This window comes from Liolophura sinensis, chromosome 6 (genome assembly GCF_032854445.1).
Source record: "Liolophura sinensis isolate JHLJ2023 chromosome 6, CUHK_Ljap_v2, whole genome shotgun sequence".
Taxonomy (NCBI): Eukaryota; Metazoa; Mollusca; class Polyplacophora; order Chitonida; family Chitonidae; genus Liolophura; species Liolophura sinensis.
The window spans coordinates 9,922,664-9,941,772 of NC_088300.1; the positions used below are offsets into that span (position 1 = coordinate 9,922,664).

At 39.4% G+C, this 19,109-nt stretch overlaps 1 protein-coding gene across 5 annotated transcripts in view; it reads right to left on the minus strand.

The window, feature by feature from the left end:
* LOC135466692 (fibrous sheath CABYR-binding protein-like) overlaps positions 1-19,109 on the minus strand; it is a 54,490-nt gene that overhangs the window by 14,158 nt on the left and 21,223 nt on the right. Inside the window, exon 1 of one of the 5 annotated variants that reach the window (XM_064744336.1) lies at positions 1,143-1,214. The exons of the other annotated variants lie outside the window; for them this stretch is intronic. The gene's annotated coding sequence lies outside the window, so the exon portion shown is untranslated. Of the gene's footprint in view, positions 1-1,142; positions 1,215-19,109 lie in introns of those variants that run through there. 5 annotated transcript variants of the gene reach the window in all.

Genomic DNA, 19,109 nt, shown 5'->3' on the forward strand with positions numbered 1-19,109 from the left:
TGACATTGATTTACAGCACATCAAAGTGGGAATTTTCGAGAATTTCATGAAATTGTACATTTAACTGGATAGCTGTGCAGTTTTCAAGTTTCGTCATATATCTTTGCATGACACCAGTTAAAACTGGGGGCCTTCACCCCTAGCCTGTAGCCCTACGAGCATTGTTTATACCCACACCACCCATTGCGCTGCCTGCTGCTAAGTGACCAGTGGTGTGAAAACACGTTAGTCCCACATGCAGCTACTCGCGGCATGGGCTTTTATGTTCGTATCGGTCAGGGCAATGTAGTAGAGTTGTGACATCGTGCAGCAAGCTGAACTCGCCTCGGCTCCTTGCGAAAAGGTTGCGGAAATACGGTACATAAAATGGAAGAGGTGTGAAGGTATCGATGATATGATTGGTTTTCTGGTCAGTATCTCTCTCAGCAGACAGTGATCAATGGGTGGTGATGTCCTTCATCATGGCTGGCTCAAAATATCTCTGTTTTCATTAACTGTGAAACTGTACATGTTGTGTAATCACTGACCACCTTGTATCACTAAGTTTATCTACATTTTATGCATACTATATATATATATAACTTTTTGTGTTAGCATGTGTATGAGTGATGAGGCTGGATTGTAATTAATTGATCTCCCGAGAAAATAAAGCGTTATTATTATGTTAGTATTCTTGCTTGTATCACACATACTAAAACTGTGACAGAGTGCTCTACAATCTACATACGTATTTATGGATGTCCAGTACGGCATACCTCACCAATACCATAACAGATTATACTTTTACACTTAATAAGCCCCATCAAGAAATTTACACTTCAAATATCCTCTCAACTCCTTTATAAACAGATATAAGAAATCTTTTCATTTGAGAATATAGGCAAGACATACGAGACAAGTTGGCGGGTGAATAACTGAGTGTCAAGGTGAAATTATGTACAAACAACAAAATGAGATATTTAACAATTCATTTACAGAGCAACTGAGAACAAATGTTTTGCTGACCCATGATATGTATGTGTCTACAAGTGTATGGAATACTACACAAGTTGGTTCCATGTATATATGTAAGAACTTTATCCGTGACTTCTCCATTGTACCATTTCAACCCACAGTATAACCTTCGTTAGCACAGGAGCTACCTTTCTAGGTTATCCCTCAAGTCTACGGCACAACAGTTAATCTACAATAGGATCCACACTGTAGGATAAGAGATCTGCAAATGGCCCTCCTGGGCACTCCGTTAATCTGCTCATGGATCACCAAACTGTGTGCAGATTGAGACTGTCTGATGCACACAGCCCTACTCCCTGCAGTGAGTGACATGAAGTTCTCCTGGGCTTCTACTTCCACGTTGGGCATCAGCACCTCCACAGCACTACAGCATTAGGAATTACATAGACCTTAGAGAGAAACATGGTTGTTCAGATAAAGTCCTCACTTGGATGGCCTCAGTGGCGTGAAGGCTGAAGTAATCACTTGTCTAATTTCACAGCTGGCCCAACCAACACCCCATAAACTTCTCCTACAACAGCCTGTATCCCCATCCACTATCACCATCCTGCCAGCACTCAGCCAATAGCCTCCAGCTTTAACCCCCCATTCTGAGATTGACATGGTTCAACACTCTTTACCATTGCCCACTTGATCCCCCTGAGCAGCTTCAGATAGAGATGTTAACTACATAGATAGACAAGAACACATCAAAGACAAATACTGTCTGCTTAACCATCTAATGGTAATGACCAGGAACCAACTCCACACAGTCATTTCTGATTCAGGCAACCCTGAACCTCCTCACACTGCCTAACATTAATGATTACATTTATGAAGTGGTGAAAAATTAATTTCTATGGTCCAAGATTAAGCTATAAAACCATGCTTAGATGTGTGCAAACACAGGCCTCTGATGTCCCATTTCACATTCCATACCAACAAGTTTTGAATGGTAGCCTCAATTTCTAAAAGAGATTCATATGAGACAACACTTGAGACTTTGTCTGTTGCAAAATTGGCGACATTCTAGTACTGGAAAATTCAAGACTCAAACTTCAGGCCAAACTGAATCTCACCCTCTGCCCTGTACTTGACATTCCAGGCTAGTTATATACACACCTCTGTGCTTGAACACAAACATGAGTAGGCTCTAATGGCTTCCAGATGATGGCACAACCAACAAGTTATTATCTGATAGAGCAACAGATCAACTCCTAGACCTAGATAACACTTGAAAGCAAATAAACCTTACCTGAGACCATACTGCAGACAAAGCTTTAATCTTCATTTCATACAGAATACATGGATCTTTAGACTGAAGTTTAACAAGCTGTACAAATAGCTTTAGGAAGGCACATATCCCTGAATGCTAGGAAAGTGATCCCATATGAAACAGAATGACAAAATTCCACACAAATCCTAGCAGGACGTTCCCAAACCCTTCTGTAGACTCTTTGATGAAGCTGATAATGACTTGATCACTGCCCATGAAAATATACTTGTTATCCCACCACCATTAATCTCATGCATGTACTGTACACCACAACCAACCATTTTAGGTCACACAAAATTCCACACAATGGCTATTTTCATCAACAACTGAAAAAGTCATTCAGAATTCCACTTTAATGACTATCCATGAATTGCCTGCACAAAGTCAAAGCACCTTCCATCAGTAGCCCAATGGAGCCACATGGAATTCCACACATTTGGCTGTTCCCATCAAATGCTGGATGAAGTGACACAAAATCCAACACACTTGGCTATTCCCATCAATTGCCTGAAGAAGTCACACAAAATCTAACACACTTGGATGTTCCCATCAACTGCCAGAAGAAGTCACACAAAATCCCACACACTTGGCTGTTCCCATCAATTGCCTCAAGAAGTCACACAAAATCCAACATATTTGGCTGTTCCCATCAATTGCCTGAAGAAGTCACACAAAATCTAACACACTTGGATGTTCCCATCAACTGCCAGAAGAAGTCACACAAAATCACACACACTTGGCTGTTCCCATCAATTGAGAGAAGAAGTCACATGAAATCTCACACACTTGGCTGTTCCCATCAACTATTTGAAGAAGTCACACAAAATCAAACACACTTGGCTGTTCCCATCAACTGTCTGAAGAAGTCACACAAAATCCCACACACTTGGCTGTTCCCATCAATTGCCTGAAGAAGTCACACAAATCCATACACTTGGCTGTTCCCATCAACTGTTTGAAGAAAATCCCACACACCTGGCTGTTCCCATCAATTGCCTGAAGAAGTCACACAAAATCCAACACACTTGGCTGTTCCCATCAACTGTTTGCAGAAAATTCCATACACTTGGCTGTCCTTGCAATTTTATACAGGGGTTAGACAAAATTCCACATTTTTCCATCAACGGTCTAGTGAAGTAATATAAAATTCCACAGTAACAAACTTTGCTTTCCCTAGTAACTGCCTTCAAAAATTCACCCAAATCCCACACCCCTTTTTTTCTGTGAAATGGTTTAAGTGTGACATATATACCCTTCTATTTATAACAATTTTTACAAACTTCAGTTATTTACAGGCAACAAAACTTTGATGTTCATGTATGTCATTCCTAAAAGTCAAGAAAGAGTATCTTACAGAGACTTTACTTCATTGAAATCCTTCATTACAGATGTAAAGTCAAATGTGATGAATTTTGTGGTATTAAAATAAACAGAAAAAAACATCTAGATGGCAACAATCCAGGGAGCAGTAAACGTCTGCTAGGTTTTGCCCTGTATCTGCCAGGTGCTCTGTGGAACTGATCACAAATTAATGGCTTTGGACATGCTGACATGGCAGGTTTGTGCAATGATATCTGATAACCAGATCAGCAGATAGCCTGTAAACTCCAGGGAATACTGGGCAATTCTGCAAGCAGTACCATGCAGCGATCAATACTGTCAGTGTCAAATAGGGGATGGTCATGAGAGCTCTATTTCATGAAACTTTGTAAATCGTTCTTTTTTGTAACTTTTCCCATAAATGACGAGAAATACAACTTCCGAAGTTTTGTGAAAGTGGCCCAAACTTCCCAACAATTTTCGGCACACTTTTTCTCAAACAAAAATTCCCTTTAAAACTAAAGTTTTCCTTTCCATATATAAAGTTACTATTTCAGTAATGCTGAGCAAAATCATTTTTTTTTAATTGTCTCATGGACACCATGAATTGCATGTACATGTAGTAATATGAAAAAACAGTTTTGGGTGAAATCAAACAGGCCTTATTATTGGTTCATTTGACAAATTCTAAAGCAATCGATTTATTTTTCATGAGCTAGGTTTAGTAGTTATCAGTTTAAACACCTATAAGGTGACCGTTAACCCAGTAGAAAATCACCTGTGTCTACCATCTGCCTAAGATTCAATGTTATCAAGGTGAAATAACGGGACATTAGGGAAAACTATTCAAGACCGAGACAAAAAGTCCATCAAGTATTTAAGTCTGTGACAGACTGGCTAGATTCTCTAAAATGTCCAAGCCACAAGCCACAGATGATATTAAACTGGTCCCAGGTCTTCTAAACCTGGCACTATTGATCCTACCTCCCAGGAGCAGGCTGATTGCTGACATCTGGAAAGCTCAGACCAGATTCTGGTGTCAGACTTTGGACAGCGCTTCTCTAGGATCAAATGTAACAAAGGACCAATACCACCTTACTCATACAATTCTGAGATTAGCAGGATTTCAGTAAGATTAGTGTACCCATAAAATCACTACAACCAAATGGAGTAGCATCATAACAATTTTGAAAGGGTGTATGTACGTATGCATGCTTTGGGCTTAACGTCATACTTAACAATTTTTCAGTCATGTAACGACGAGGAGTCATTAAGTGTGTGTACCTATTCTGTGTTTTCTTGTGGCAGTGCGAGTCCACGCCACCAAAGTGCTTCTGCCACTGAAGTATCATGCCAAGAACACTAGACATGACACCCCACCCAGTCACATTATACTGACACCGTTCAACCAGTTATGTTTTCTTGCTCTAACCTCTCAATGATGAGTGCCAAGGGAGGCATTAGCAAGTACCATTTTTAAATTTTGCAAGGAAACTCAGAAAATACCAAGCAATAATGAAACAGTGTGGTTAGGGTCTTACATACACAAATGAACCAATCTATCTATTTTTATATCATGTTTACAATTCAGACTTCTCCAACGTCCATCCATTATCAAGTGATGCTTTTGTGTACACATACATGTAATCATGCAGCTTGCTTCACACTGAGGTTTATTTCCTTCTTTACTTACTGGAAGTCACTGATAACTTCCGTCTACACTTCATCCTGTCATAAATTTTCACCCTTATTGTTTTGTAATTTCATATAGATCTGAACATTTCAAACAGTTAAGTTATCATAGCTATCATCACTTTTGTACATGTTTTTAAATATAACACATATTCAGTGATGTTCAAAACTGGCAGTTAAAAGGCTGATCTAGGATTATTGACTTTGAAACTCTCATATCTACATGCTTGATTTAATGGTTACGAGGCTTGTATTTTCTAGTGTGGAAAACAGACATAAACTTAAACAATAAAGTGTTGAACAGAAGCAGCACAGGTGAAGACGAATGCAGCATTTCAGGACGTCTGCTGTACATCAACCTACAAATTCCTGTTATGAAACATATGCAGACCAACACAAAGTTAACATACACAACATTGGTCATAATCAGAGGCATATAATAAGCTTTTTCATTTCAATTTGCAGAATAAATTCCCTGTAAATAGCATCTGGCATATGAAGGGAGTGATTTCTAATAAACTCTTGTGCAGATGCACATCAGCTCTTAGCCTGATAGTCCTTGTGGTTCTTTGTCTGCACAAGCCAGGCTGTACAAAGGGCTTCACTCTTATTTCCATGACAACAGTAGAAACTCCATCTGCCATGCCCCTCCCTGCCTCCCTGCCTCCCTGCCTCCCTGCTGACCACAGGGATATTTTCTAACTGCTTCTGAAACCCCCAACTCATCCCCAGTAATGTCTCCCTCACATATGGAAATTCATGCATACTACTGGCAAAGCAAGCCTGATTAAAGGTTCAGTTTTTGATAGGATCATTGTTGCTGCAGGCTCTCTACATTCCTCACCATTAGCATCCCCAGCCCTTGGACTTAGCTGCCCACTTACATGCTGCCCCCACCCCCACACCTACCCCCACCCTATGCCCACTTTCCCCAGACAACTAATTAACTGAGTTTAAGCCTACATAGACAGAATCAGCCTCCAGATATGTTTATGTCACTGAAAACAAATCACTGAATCGCATTTTACCTTGAAAGAAAGCAATGCACGTAATGATCTACTTATAACATGCAGGGTATCTCAGATATGCAAAACAGATATATTTACAACTCTCCAGACCTTTATCACGTCATTTTTCACAATAATCTAAACAGATTCTCATACACAATTTTTGCGGAAAACCACCAGAATTTAGTCCAAATCTAACACAACAAAGCCACTGTTCCAATATACAGTCCCAAGTCAAGGGGTCAATGCATATAAAAATAAGCAGATTTTAGGGATGTCATGTTTATAACTTTAATGATATGAAACAATGTATTGATACAATGCAAGCAGATTCTGGTAGTGTTGGTTTATGGGAGTCATAATGACAATCGGATTGCCAGATTCACATTACATGTAAAGGCCTGCTCTGAGATAAGCAAACAACATTTCTTACTGTGATCATCTAAGAAAGCAGGACCCAAGTCCTGCAGCTATATTCAGGAGAAGTAAAACTACAATACATGTACACAATGTGGCTACATTCGAATGAGCTCTGCCACATCTGGCCAGGATTAGCTGGTGAAAATCTGCATTGAGCACTTATTGCCTGAAGAAAGATAATTTGAAGGCAAAAAAAAAAAAATCAACCAGCACAGTCTGTGGCCAGAATATCTCAATTAAGTCAAAACCATCCACTTAGCAGCGACCTGTGGAAAGTTAGGGCAATTTTGAACATGTTCTCTGTGCTACCTATCAGTGGGTGAAGAGTTTGGTTAACAGCTATAGTCCACCAGCACAGGAGAGTGCTTCATATTGATTTTGCCTCGCCTTACGATAATTGTTCCGTTTTTGTGAATTCTGCCATCGTGTCTTCTCAATGACCACAGCCCCTGGACACACTCTTGATCAATTTCCCCCTTAATTGACTATACTTGATCCTTGGAAGGCAACGTTTCACCTAAACTCATAAGCCAAAAGCTGCCTTGAGCAACACCAGTCGAAGATTTTTTTTTTTTTTTTTTGATTGGTGTTTTACACCGTACTCAAGAATATTTCACTTATACGACGGCGACCAGCATTATGGTGGGCAGAAACCGGGCACAGCCCGGGGGGAAACCCACGACCATCCGCAGGTTGCTGGCAGACCTTCCCACATATGGCTGGAGAGGAAGCCAGCATGAGCTGGACTTGACACCAGTCGAAGAAGGCAAATTGTGTAACTAAAGGGAACAGCACATGGGCATGTGAACTTAATTTTAAGATCATTCAGATGTACATGTATTGTTGTATTGGCCACACCATTCATCTACATGGGAAGACCAAAATTCAGGGATCAAGGTAAAAGACTTCTTTCAAGAAATCAGCTGACACTGCCAATGTTCCTGATTAGGAAAATTGTGCGTATAACCTCATTAGTCCCGACAAGGTAATGATTTCCTAAAATCCCAAACTAGTTAACTTGTCAACAGGTTAAAATGTAAGGAAATGTCATTCAGGGCAAAAGCCAGCGCAATAAAGCCAGCTCAACTTTAAAGATTTGCATTTGGTTTTATTTGCAATGAAAAACACTACTGAAAATTTATCAACAACACCCAAAAGGTCAACAGATTGCTTTGCTCCTTGAGCCAGGAAACAGTACAGTATTTGTAAGTTTTCATGTATAGGTATACACTTGTACCATTGTGAAAGTTACTATGTTATCAAGTGAAGTAATAGTTTCTTCTAGGAGAACTGTAAATGACTTAAAATTTCAACTGTGACTAAGTTGCTCATCATTCTTCACCCTGAGAGTTCTATTGATATTTGAATATTTTGAGGTTTGTTTTGGGACAGGATGTTAACCAAAATATTAATATTTCAGCACCAGAAATAATATTTTATGACTTATTTGCCTCTAAAAATGCACTTTACATTTTGGTTGAGATTTTAAGCCATTTAAAGTAGATACATTGGCAGAGATCGGCAAAATGCATGTAGCTCTGAATTTCCCTAATAGTGGCATGTACAACACCGTCATCACTCTGATAAGGTTATTTTTCAGCGAGCATGACAAGGCTGTATCCTTCAGGTAACATGACAGGTAAGCCGTGTCTTTCAGCTTCCTCTACGGCCGTACGTAGGAAGGTCTGCCAGCAATCTGCGGATAGCTGTGGGTGTCCACCGGGTTTCCTTCCACCATAATGCTGGCTGTCGTGGTATAAGCGAAATGTTCTTGAGGAGGGCGTAAAACACAAATCAAATACTAGTAAATAAATGTATCTTTCAGATAGTGTAATAAGCCTGTATTCTACAGCTAGCATGATAAAATCCTTCATCTAGCATTATAAGATCCTGTATGAGCATATGGACCACCAAGACTAAGATATAAGCCCCAGGAGCCTGCCTTTCAGCTTACAACCTGCCTATTCCACTCCCTGCTTTCTTCTAAAATTCTCCAGTCTAATTTTAACAAGGTTCCAGTAAACAAACTTGTCAGTGTGTGGGGATTTTTGCACATATAGGCAGTTTGAATGAAATACCCTGAATACCTCACCAATATGTTAGCAGGCTTTTCCCATTGGCTCAGGCATAGAAATTTGACAGACAACACACCCTACATGACTTTTATTACTTGTTCACCAAGTTCCCCTTGAACCTTGAAGTAAGTTTAGGCAAAGAGAAAATACAGAAGAGGATCTCTTCACAAAACAACTGTTCCATATTTCTGAAGGTCATTCAACCATTCCACTCTTATCAAATGGCACTTGCACATCAAATACAGACAGTTAATGTACTGTTGAAGGTACTTCGTCTTTGCTTCAGGAATAATAAAAAAACTGTAGAAAATATATTCCAAATTTCAAATTCTGAGCATTCATTTTTATGGTGTAAGGAGGACAGGACTGAAGGAGTGCAATCCCGGAGTGACTGGACCCCAGGGCTAATGCACCCCTGAGGATTAATGACTGTCAGGCAACAGTGGCAGGTCAGCCCTTCAGGTTATCTCTGCTAGAAACCTCATATGACCTCAGCCAGGCTGCCTGCCCATGGCCCCCAACTTTCCTCTGCTTTTTATAATGACTATACCCTCATGTCTAATGCACCATAACATACGACCAATCTGGTCAATGGTCGGACTGGGAGAAACTTCCTTTCTCAAGATACATCTACATGTATGTATCGATAAAATGTTTTTCTACGATTTCTGACAAAAAAAGTCAGCAAGTATAAAGACATGATTAACCCCACAAACATACTGCCTCTTTAAAATTTTTTTGGGTCACAAGCGACAAACATAAATGTACCTGTAAATTCTTAATGATCTTGAAATCTGTGAGTAATTAGGAATAGGTTAACCTTCAAAGCATTGTTATGATGAACAGCATTGAAAACAAATTACAACATTTTTGGAATCATTGTACTTTAAATATAACTGTAAACTACAGATGTACAAAATTTGTCTTTAGACTCCTCAAATGTCATCCATCATAATTCTTCTGAAGTTCTGGACTTCTCATCAGTGGTGAGTATGGAGCAGACACTGGCATTAATCTTGGCCATAACTCAGGGCCTGAGAAAGCTAGCTTGCATCCATCACTGCTGTAACTTAAAACAAATGAGCATCTTGGAAGGTTTTTAATCAGATGAAATGGAGTGTGATTAAGGCATGATATTCGTCAATCTACCTAAATCATCATCAATATTTAAGTTAAGCCAGTTAGGCTATGTTACCATATCAAGCCTGGAAAAAAGCCTAACTTCATCAACACATATCAAAAAAACAACACGATTTTGCAATTTATTCATTATTTTCTTTGGATAGCTCTGAACCTTTTCAGTCATGAATCATGTTTCTTTCAATATGAGCAGGTTCCACATGCAATGTTCCAAGCCAAAAATCTGCAGTCATTCAATGATAACCTTTACCCAACCAATCTGGAATTCCAGGAAGATCAAAGAACCTGTGCACCAACTGAGGACAGCCTAACAGACTGTCTTCATGGAAATAAGCCAAGAAGCACCTGTGTGATTGGATGGTGTCACACAAGCCCATGTTTAGTTCTAAGTTGCCGTGACACGATCAATTTTTCTATCCGCAGTGCACTCTGACAACGTAAGTGACCATGACTTCAAACTTCTTCAAAGATCAAAGCAGGACATTCTTTGTGGCTCAGTTTAAATGATGGCCTTCCTCAATGGAGAGACTGCATTTTAATCTTCATCATCAAACAAAGCAAAAATAACTAGATTGTAAAATAAATTAGCACAATGTTGTGAGGATTTCACCCAATTTTAAAAAATTATTTTCCAAATATCTAACATAAACAGGAAACATATTCAGACAGCTGAATCTACAACACACAAGATACCTGATCAAAGTACAAATGTGGGATAGAGGATCACAGACATGTCACCATTAACAATATCGGAACTACAGTTGTTACATGTAGTTTATAAAATTATTAAAGCCACTGTCAAACGGGTAACATTATTGGTGTAGAACACGATAGTTACATGACGCCAGTGCTTAAACCATTTGAACTAGTGAGGTCACTTGATGTTAACACAAAACATTATCTAATTTAATGTTAATGCAAATAGGAACTTGGGAGAAGTCTTCAATTCTTTCAATATGAACCAAAGATAACCTGGACAAGTAACTGTAAACATTAACAATTACAACCCTGTTGTGCACATACGTGTATATCAGTTATGTGTAAGACAGGTCAATACAGATTGTATCCTTGCTAAGTCTGGAGCCCACGCAACATTGATGTGAAGTTGTGATTAATTTCTGACAGTTACAATGCCCTGATGGTATTAGTCTGTTATTATTAATGTAAACTCCTGGTGTTCTTGGTCAAAGTCCTCTAATCTGCCCAAAGCTTATCAAAGGACAAACACAGCTGACTGTACCCCTCAATACCTTGTGATGCCTTGTAACTGCTGGTGTGGTATTGCCAACAGGCCTTATGATTAGCCTACATATGAGATGCAACCACACACAAGTCATGACTGAGCTAGAGGGCTCCTCCTGCACTGATACTGTTTGACATGTTACCAGATTTATCATTCACATAACCCTGGATGCTGATTACTCAAGGTAGAATGGCAACACTGTTGTCTTGATCAAGAAAGCACGGCAACTCTTGAATAGGCTTGGCACCAGCAGCTGGAGCTACACATTATCACACCATACAATGTACACCTGCACCAACCATACAAAAACTGCTACAGAATACACAGCCTGTATTTTACTGACAATCACTGACCAACAATGTCAAAAGTTTGACTTATTACTAAGGTGGACTAGAATTAGATGAGAATTACATGCATATACACCTATAACCATCAACAACATTACAAAGCAGCTATAGACCACAAGACACCACTTGTAATACACAACTTCCTTGTACATATGTACATGTATATGTTAATGCTTACAGGGCTCTTAACATTCTTTATACTACAAAGTATAAATGAGCCTGCAGATGCAGCACTACAAATTACTGCATCTCTTGCCAATATAATGAATCCAGTGACATGTCACTTTAAACCCTCACCTTACCATGTACAGCGGTACATAAACAGGGGACATCAACACAAGATTTGGGGCCTGCAAATGGGAAAAGGCCAATGGCAAGCTCCCAGCCCTCTGTCGCTAGCCCATGTTTGTCATCTCACACCACTGTGGACTCAATACGAAGTCTGTGTAGACTTGGCTACAAGGTGATGCAACTCATTCACATTCTATAATCTGGCAACGAAGGAAGAACTTTCCAAACAAATGCTCACCCCAAGGCCAGCCAGAATCTATCACAGAGTCAATATTTAATTCTAAGCCAGAGAAATTTTCAGCTTAAAAAAGAAAGGACAAACATTCAAGGTGACCTGGATTCAAGATAAGCAACACAAAATGTGTGCAGATCTTTCCTGGAGATCATGAACAAATTTTAGAATTTAATTTATGTATAACTATGTAAGAAATTGAGATGAACTGTAAAGTGGACACTCCAATCCACTTTATCTTGAAACTACATATACTGTTTCTTTAATTAATAATTCTAAACTATTTCCTTCATTCTCCGGCAGAAGAAATACCTTCCTTGTCATCCTAACTGCTGGATGATAAAAAGCTTCTGACAGGAATAAAGAAATCGACTGCTAGTAACCAAAAACCTTGCTAGGAATTCTGCTGCAAATCATAACAGCATGGTGATAGTAATAAAAACTTGTCCCATCCTCATTCTCAGTGGTCAGTTCTTTACATGAATTTCCTACACAAGTAGCCCTTCATTTTCAGTTTGACATCCAGACATTTTTGTTAAGAAGAATGACCGAATGCTCAATGATTCACTCATCTGGATACATTCTACTATGAAGTATAATGACGTGTTTACATATTACTGAATACCAACAATTAATAACACCCGAGTGCTATAAATGCTGTAGCACTTGTATGAGAGTCATTGTGCCTTGTCGAAAACGTACCACGGGCACTGTTCAGTTGGTCAGTTTTTGCTTGCAGACCACCATAACTTGTGCACAACCTGGTACATTGTCAGTTACAGGAATAACATCACCTGTTACATCTACCTTCTTTTAGACTTTATGGTAATAAGCGTTACCACCATTACACAAACAGCTGGTTAACTTCATTTTATTTTTAACTTTATACTAAACATCATGTCAAATTGATCAACAAAAGTTTGTAAATTACCAAATTAACTGCAACACTGTGCATTATAAAGCATGTTAAACAAAGACGTTAACCAATTTCACTTCCACCATCTCAGTAACACTTCAGCATTAAGATCCATTTTACTTTAGAGTTCTTGCATCATAAATGCCATTAAATGTTTGAACTAGACACATATAAATCACAAAAGTCAATGCCTCCAAGCACTTCTTACTTTTGATGAAACCTCAGCGTATGACCAAAGTCACTTTCAGGGTTTAACAATCTATAGAATGATCACTTATTTGCCCATCACATATTCCTTAAACCACTGCGGTTTGGTCACCACCCCACCAGTCCAAGTAACTCGTTGGTCTGAACTGTTACTTTGAGGCAGAACTTCTCTCACTTCGGCTGGTTGAATCGAAGTCGTCAGGGAGTCATGTTTCTGGATGTCAGCATCAAAAAAGACGATGAACTGAAACTTAAACCAGACTTTTGTAGATGCGAAAAGTTTTACTGTCCTCAGTGACCACATTATATGATCCGGTGTTCATTGATCCGGTTTTCTTCCGAGTCTGTCCATGGACTTTTCCTTGCAGTTGAATCTGTACCACATCTCCTATCCTTAGAACAGGCAAGTTTTTTGGACCTGTGTTGTGTTATGTCTCTTTACGTTTTCTCTGTTCTAAGAACTTGGCCTAGCAGTAGTGGACACATGGTTTGAGCTGTTTCTGAGTGATCGGGAGTAGCGTCCTTGTTCTACAGCTCACCAACCTTTGCACAAGACTGGCACCGACACCCTGTGTAGGTGTGTTACGGAAATCCAGAACTGATAAATATGTGTCAGTCTTGAACACTTTGGCCTGGCGTATCAGGGTCTTAGCTGTTTTCATGGCCGGTTCAGGTGTATTTTCGAGATAGTCCCACTTCCAAAAGTTAGAGTAGTAATCTACTATGACTAAATAGTCATTGCCATCAAAAGTGAACACATCACTGAATACTTTTGCCCATATCTATTAGGGATCCCGAGTGGATGTAAGCTTTCATTTTGCTGTTTACTTTCATATGAATGGCAAATGTCATGCTTTTCGATAAAGTCCTCGACAGCAGCACTCATACCCAGCCGGTAGAGACAATCTCTACCTTTGAGACCGACAAGGGATGAGTGATAGGTTGTCCATTCTGCGCGATGGCAGCCCCAAGCCCGATGCCGGACATGTCACACTACAAGGTAAGTTCTTCTTTGGCTTTGTAGAAATGAAGAACAGGGTCTTTGCTCACCAAAACATTTATATTTTCTAGTGTGGCATTGTGTATGGCTTCCCAGTGCTAGACAGTGTCGTTCACCATGAACATCTGTTGTCATCATTTGACATGCACAAACTCAGATTCTGTCTACATACTAGTTGCCTATATCTTATACTTGGCCACTAACCACGGCCTTTGTTAAAAGCGAAGAGTTCTGGAACAGCTCTGCATGCAGATACATGCATACCTGCCTCATATCAAGACTGCTTGATTCTAGTGTAACTGATGGGTAACCACCATGTGCCAGAGAACATAGGACAAATTGCAAAACAGAATTAAATACCCAGCATATTAATTTGTTGTGTATGCAGTGATTCATTTGTTTATTACATGTTCAAATCTAGGTAAATCTATAATGGCCACAGAGAGCTGCAATCTGTTATTGGTGCATGAAAGCAATTAATCAGACTTTGTTACAAGTCATGCTCCAGAGCCCATTGCTGCCGGCAAAACTTTGCATCACAAAATAGAGGCTATATCACAGAACTGCACTCCAACTTTAAATCATAAAGGATTGCAGGGGTACTTAAATATGAATGTGAAAATCAATTTTACCTGAAAATGAAAGCTTTGTTTTAAATTTATTATGAAAATTTATTATGAGGTTTTCTGCCTTTTTTGCAGAAATAAAACAATATCTGGATGTTGTGAGAGAAAGAACAAAAACAGGAATTACCACACACTTCGACAGCCATTGTGTACAGCTTCCATAGTGAAAGACAATAAAATGCACAGGTGCAGATAGTAATGATGTTTCAATTTGAGCAGTTTAAATGATTTTAAATGCCAGAGTAGCAGACATAGTAGATGAAAAATCCCTGCACAGTATATTCATATGTGTAGGTCAGTATATATGTACATGTAAGCAGCTGTGCAATGATACCTATGAGAACCTGTGGGCTGCAGATTGCAGATCTGCATGAGGAAAGGTGCATGAGGCTGGCGCCTGCAAGGTTACAAGGTAGCATCCGAGTCAGCCTGACTTATTGATCTGATGAGCTGTGCCGACGGCTGTGTGCTTTGTTACAAATGCTGCCCGTCTGGGACATTCCAGCAGAACGCGGTGGCAGCACCATCATCACAGCAATCTTGGATAACTGCTGCTTCTCACCCATTTGCATTATCCAGATAAGAAGCTGAGGAAGGGATCTAGTTGGGGAACATGAGAAAGAGGAAGACAGAAACCCCTGGGTGCAGAGAGATAAGACATCCAACACTGCATCTGCAGAACTGTCTGGGAGACACTACTCTCGTTCTCAAAACTTTTTCTTCACAACGACTTTTTATGATACAATTTATGGACACATACAATTCCATGTGTGACACTACGATTCACTTTACTGGCAGCATTTATAACTATCTGAACAAACAGAATATTTTCTATGAATAGGCATGTTAGAAATTTCAATAATGGAGCTAATTATGTTGTACACTTCTGACAAAATAAATGCATGTCTATCACTTTCCATGCACTGATTTACTAAGAAACGGATAATTAGAGAGAAAAGAAATGAGAAAAAGTATGAGAAAAAAAAAAAACATACTGAAGAGGAAAAAGAGAATGATGAAATGCAACATCATTGACGTTACTTATGCAATTCATGTACATGTTATTTTCCCCGTCTCCAGGATAGAAGACAAGCAATATTTATTTGCACCTGCTACATGAAACCATACTAGCTGCGTTGACCATATTCATAAAGTCTCAAAAAATGCGTACTGTAATACTCATACTGTGCCTCTTGCAAATATCGAAACTCATTAAACCTATTGCAATGTAGTAAACTTTGTGTAATGCACTGTCAATGTGCAAGCCTAGCCAGACATCTGGCTCAAATCCTCTCTTACGGAATCCATGAGCAATGGCATGAGAATACACACATGATGAGGGCAGCAAACTATTTGCACATGAGCTCACATCAAATGGCTCTCTAAGCTGGGAATGAACAGTTTGGAGGTAATCATAGCTCTGTGATTTGCCATTCATCATGAAAAACAAGACTAGTAAACAAGATAAAAACTGATAGGTTGTTACAAGGGCTTGGCCTGGCCCATCTGGCTAACACATGGATGACACAAGGCAACGCACCATTCCTCATCTTGATGTGCAGATTTGACTGGTGTGGGGGGAGGGGTGGAAAGGGGAGGGTAGAGTGAGGGTTGCATGTTCACAGCCCTGTGGCAGACTGAATCAGTAACAGTCAGCACTTTAGATAAACATAAAACTGAGCAGAGGCACTAGAAAACCTGCTGAATACCTATCAGGAAGGCATGTCAGTATCTGCAGGCATGTCAGCACCATGTCAGCCAGAGAGCATCCCCACTCTAACAGATAATCCTGGTGAGCTGTTATCAGTGAGTCTGCTAGATAAATATGGAGGAGCATGAAGACATGAAGTGGCACTCATTAACAGTCTGGTACAATTATGGTGTGAAAACATGCATGTAACGAGTGAAGAAAACATGCAAATATAAATATAGTGAACAACTCCTCACACAGAGCCCACTGTAAAAAATTATCTACAACCTGGAATGGTCAGCAAGCTCCTATTGTTAGAATCCAACCAAATAATCTAACTAAACTATGCGCCACTGTCCAGCTCAATACTTATACTTCAGAAGGCTAATTTTCACTTTAACTTTTTCTACTTGTATTTTTAAAAAATATTTTCAATACCACTGATGAGAGGGAGACGTATTGAGGCCATGATTGCATTCAGATTTCACGTCAAGGTGATAAGTGCTAATAATTGACAGGTAATTCTGAAGACCGGCTCTACCTGATAATCACAAGCCAGATCTGTACAGGTGATGTATGCAGGTAAATTTACGGTACAATAACGCAGGAACTGATTAAAAGTCTGCCAAATGAACATCCCGTAAGCCATTACGTGAACTCTACAATGACTACAGTTGTTAGCCAGCAGAATGACCACTGCTAAATACACATGTGATTGTGTAAGTCACACTTGATATGAACGAATGGCCAAAGCACTGCCCCTAGCCACTTAACTGCCACAGATTGGGCAATAAGACTTTACCCAGCAGAAACATTAATGACAGGCTGTGGCCTAATGATGAGGTCGTTAGCTCACCTGTCAATCCCTGTCCTGATGACTCAGAGGCGTCAGTCTGATTGGGACTATCGATGAGGGAAATGGTAAGGTGAGGCCTACAGTGAACATACCATGATGGCTTCTATAACCACAGTACACATGCATATCTGAAGACCACCAATGGTACATACTATTACACCTTTAGTAAAATTGTAACAAACAATACAAGGGCCTTAGCATTACAGGGTGGAACAATCCTGTAAAAAGATAAAATGGCCTGTTGACAGAAAGAAGGTCTGCAACATTATAATCTGTTAAGATGTTTGTTGTTCACATGTATATAAAATCCTGAAAAATAAGATTTAATAAAAAGCAAATTTTCAGTTCCACAGACAACATTATTTGTCAAATAATGTATTTCATTTGAGTACGGTTGTGTATGGATTAGTCAGCAGGGGTTTATGGAAAGTGATATTTCACACCACTGTTGTGTTCTACCAGGCTGATTTCTGGTGAAGCATGTGCCAGTGTAAGGAGAGACTGTCTATCCAAGACTGGCTGGCTCCTTCTGTCCTCTGGTCACCAATTACACTAACACACAAATTAACCATGTGTACCCAGAACAAAGTAACACAACTAAAGCCCTTACAAAGACAGCTCTAAAATCTCTCTGTTCACTTGAATTCATCCCTTAAATTCTCCTGACACGTAGACAGATTAGCCTGGGTGGCTGGTGTATACCAAGGATCCTGACACCCCACCCCTCACTTCCTCTGAACTGGGACAAAGACATTTAGTCATAGTCCTGTGTTGTTTGGACTAATTATGTTTTCAGATATTGATGGACTGATGTTCAGCTTCTTCTATAAACATGAAGGACTCTGCTTCAACAGTCTGCATATTACCAACATTCAGATGCGGGGGTTACACGTTCATCTTCTGCTCCATGCATGAAGGATTCAGCTTTACAAGTCTGCACATTACCAGCATTCTAATGTGAAAGTTACATGTTCATCTTCTGCTCCATGCATGAAGGATTCAGCTTTACAAGTCTGCACATTACCAGCATTCTAATGTGAAAGTTACATGTTCATCTTCTGCTCCATGCATGAAGGATTCAGCTTTACAAGTCTGCACATTACCAGCATTCTAATGTGAAAGTTACATGTTCATCTTCTGCTCCATGCATGAAGGATTCAGCTTTACAAGTCTGCACATTACCAGCATTCTAATGTGAAAGTTACATGTTCATCTTCTGTTACATGTCTGATTCAGCTTTACAGGTCTGCACATTACCAGCATTCTAATGTGAAAGTTACATGTTCATCTTCCATTCCATGCATGAAAGATTCAGCCTTAGAAGTCTGCACATTACCAGCATTCTAATGTGAAAGTTACATGTTCATCTTCTGTTACATGTCTGATTCAGCCTTAGAAGTTTGCACATTGCCAGCATTCTTATGTGAAAATTACATGTTCATCTTCTGCTACATGTCTGATTCAGCCTTAGAAGTTTGCACATTACCAACATTCTTATGTGAAAGTTACAACTAATATTACCCTGGACTGACATAATATGCAAATAGATAAATTGAAATTTAACAAATTAAAAATAATCCACTGAATAAAATGGTGCAACAAAAAAAAAAAAAAAATAGGCAATTTTACAGATTACTGGTTCCAGGATTAAAATATAAAGGACATGTATGTAAGAAACACAAAAGTGGATATCATAAAACATATGCTCTCAACCACTTATGGCTTGCACTCACTGATAGTACCATCTAGAGCCTAAAGCTGTTGTAATAATGGGGTGA